We start from the raw sequence: 3,901 nt of genomic DNA, 5'->3' as shown, positions 1-3,901 counted from the left end.
GCAAAAATAATGAGGTCATTACGAGTTCGGATGAGGAAGTTGTGGTCAAAATAAGCTTTTATTGACTACCGAAGACAGTAAGGTTCGCATACCGGGTACGCATACTTTAATTACGAAAATATCTGCTGGAATTTAAAGTTCGCGGTCTGGTTCGCATACTTAGATAGTAGGAAAACGTGTATAAATACCTTGGAAGGCCTAAGGGCACGTTTGGGGTCGTTATTTCGTATTTTCGGGTCGGGTTCTTGAACCGAACCAAATACTTGGAGACCAAGCAATGTAAATCTATAAAAAGGTATTGGGTTATGTAAAATAATAATCGAATCTCATATTATACTTTTGTTTATCATTAATATTTTAGGGTTTACCCCTTTAGGGGGAAACCGAGTAATTGTGTAATCATGAGAAACTAAACCTTTGTTGATTAAGGATGAATTCAATGTTCTAAGCATGAAGCTTTATTAATAATAGAAATCTATTGAGAGTTTTTATCATAATCGTTTGTCTTTACCATATCTAGGGTTTATGAGTGATTCTTAGATTGATTTGGGATGCATACTAGATTGATCTATTGATTTTTCTATCGCTAGTAGAAGTTGTGAGATAAGTAATCGTCGATTAACTCTCTACACAAGTAGAAATCGCGAGACCTTACAGAGGGATTCTGTGGAGCAATCGTGTGTGAAGACAACACCATTAAGTAAACCTTGATCTAAGAGTTTAATTACTGGGATCAACCTAAATTCACAAAGCTTAAGGCGTTCGATTGGATTACATTTTGAGTGATATACTACTTGGTGGTTCGTTGGATAGAATCTGGTAGTCGAGAACTTCTGTATCCAGTGATTGGAGGAGTTTTGGGGATAACACTGATATAGCTGTTATTCTACGGTTGGTGATGAATGGTTTTTACGAACATTAGATAAGTATTTTAATCCAGGTATCGCTTGGTAACGGCGAAGGATTCCTTGGTCATCTCTTTTCTTTATTCTTGTCTTTATAATTATCTTACAACCAAAACCCCCCTTGTTATTTACTTTATTTTGCTATTTCAAATAACATATATCAATTACACATCTCTCTGTGGGAACGAGTTCTTACTACCGCTATATACCCATTTAATTAGTGGGAAATATCTTTATTAATTTGTTGTGCCTACGACAGCCCATACATACCCGTACGAACTTCACCAAAGCTCTGACCAGAGTGAAGGCTATCTGGATCAAAGAATAGGTCCTTAGACGCTTGATACTGAGTATTCAAATCTCGAGGCAATCTCCAAAGAATCAGTCAGCTGGTGACGATCAACCTCAGCAGAAAAGGGTCTCTTTGAATCCCGAAGAATGTCCTCAAAGATATCATCGTCAGAACTCTCAAGGCTCAATTTCTCAGGTAACTTACCCTTCTCAAGATCAGTAAAACTCCACCAGTAGCTTGAGAGCGAGCATGGGGTACAAGTAATGAACCCTCACCACGATGAAGAGAAGGCATGGTAGACGAGCTGGGAACCGAAGAAAAAGCTTGACTAGGAGTACCACATAATTCCATGTCACTGGCAGAAGGAAGATTACCCAGTACGGTCCAATCTGGTGACGAAGGAGGAGGTCCAACAACCTTGCTAACAGGGGTAGTAGAGACAGACTGAGCGCTCCCTAATGAAGTGGGCGTAGTATTAAAGGAGAAGCTGGCAAGTGAAATCACAACCTTCTTCTTTGGCTGAGAGTCTGAACTACTAACCCTCACAGCCGGGGCTACACCCTTCGCAAATGAACCACTCGAATGGAGCGAAGTAGCAGGAGAATACGGAAGGCTCTTGGAGGTATCACTATAACACTGGTAGTAGCTAAAGCAATAGGCTGCAAATCACCATGAGCAGAAAACGCAGGTACATTCGGCAGCGAAGCAGGATTTGCGACTTGGGTACTAACTTGGCTCATCAATGGAGAACCGCCATCACCATGAAGATTATCACCTTCAACGGAACCAGCACGGATCAGGCTAGGACTATCCTTGGAAAAATCTTCCTCAATGTAATCTAAGTGGGGACTAAGGGAAGTATCCTCGACGTCCTCCATATCTTCGTCACCTTGCTCTTCCGCACCAGCCTAAGGATCCTCATTGGATTTCTCAACATAAATCACGGCCTTCAATTTTCCTTTCTTCTTGGAAGACTATAGGAGAACACATGCGCAAGCTAAGGATCATGGGGCAAAATATTAAGTAATCTAAGAACACTAAGGTAGGGTTATAATCCTTACCTCCACAGGTGTTGTCTTATCTTCAATAGAAGCCTTCATTTTCCTGGTTCTGGTGGCTACGAAATTACCGGCAGAGCCCGGGTAATCCCAGCAGCAGAACCCGGAGCAGTCCCAGCAGAAGAAGCAGGAGCAGGCTACAAAGGAAGTATCAAAAATACTTAGCAAAGGCCACAAAAAGAAGATAAAAAGCCTCTATATTGAACGAAGGTTACCTCGTGAGAAGTAGCAGGGTTCAAGACCCAAAGCTGATATCCATCATACTTAGCATGCAGAGATGAAGTTGTACGAGGAATAATGGGATCTGCGGTAGTAAAACTATAAGCCCAGGGATACACAATGCGAAGAGGAGTACGCGCCCAACGATTATCATGGTATAGACAAATACGATCATACTTCGGAAAGAAAATCTTAGCAGAATAGGGGATGGAAATCAAACCAGTCTTGTCAATCTCCTCCAGCAAACGAAGGCTATTACCTTCCCTAATCTGCTTGGCAATAACATGGATACGACGTGGACCGACATACCACGGGAGAAGGTTGCTTTTTTAGATAGCATCAGCGTAGGTAGCATTGAAATTGGCAGGAGTGTAATCCTCTTGCTTAGACCTCACAGCAGCAAAAGGGTCGTAAGACTTCAAAGTAGTCTTACCTTTGCTAAGGTACCCACACTCACGAAGGGAACGCCAGTAATTACTGGTGTATTTCATGACCCCTCGAATCAGAGTTTTGTTTACCGGATCATCCTTGGTAAACAAGACATGATAGTAGAAAGGATCCTTTCTACTAAACAGAGGCAGGGACATACTTGCGGCCAACTAGCCAACACTAATCAGAAAATTGTTCTCTTCATAAGGGAAGATCCATATCAGAGACTCAGTGAGAACATCAGGGTCATCAACAAAGGAGATCTCAAACTTGTGCAGACGGAAAGACTTAAAGATCTCAGACAAAGACAAGTTAGCGTAGATATCTTTTTCACGCAGCTGCAACCTCTGGAGCTCGAAGTGAGGAAGAGGAGGAAGAATATCCTCAACAACAACCTCCTCTACCTCAGATACCTCTACCATCTCAGTCCCCTCAGGTATCTCAGTATCCTCAGGGGGTGGAGAGGGCATGGCATCAGGATGATCCATACGCGGAGGAGGCTCAGTAGACGACCTAGGCCTTGGATATTTTCGCGCATGCTTCTTTGGAAGTCTCATAATTCCTAACACCAGCAGGAAGAACAATCCTTCAACAATGGCGAAATTTTTTCGCAGTCGACTCAAAAACATGTTTGGGGCAAAAATAAAGGGTCTTTGGTGTTAGAGCATTGCTCGGTCGAACTCGCTTGCGTTGCTATCTCAAGCATGATTGTCAATGTTAGTGATCAAAACTATAAGTCTTGATTTTTATCCTATTTATAGATGTCTCGGACTAGGACATAAATAGTGTACTTGAGCTTAGATCTCTCGACGTTCATCTCTTGAAGACGAAGAACTACTAAAGGGAGCTTGTGGAACTACCTCGACAAAAGGTATGTGGAGACTTGAACTCATCTATCACTTGTAAAGTCTATTTCTATTATCTCCTATATTGAGATATAAGTCGTGTTACGATATAATTTTCTCTATACACATTTGAGTTTTCGAGCTGAGTATATC

The sequence above is a fragment of the Papaver somniferum genome, unplaced genomic scaffold (assembly GCF_003573695.1).
Source record: "Papaver somniferum cultivar HN1 unplaced genomic scaffold, ASM357369v1 unplaced-scaffold_95, whole genome shotgun sequence".
Classification (NCBI taxonomy): domain Eukaryota; kingdom Viridiplantae; phylum Streptophyta; class Magnoliopsida; order Ranunculales; family Papaveraceae; genus Papaver; species Papaver somniferum.
This window is presented reverse-complemented; position numbering follows the sequence as displayed.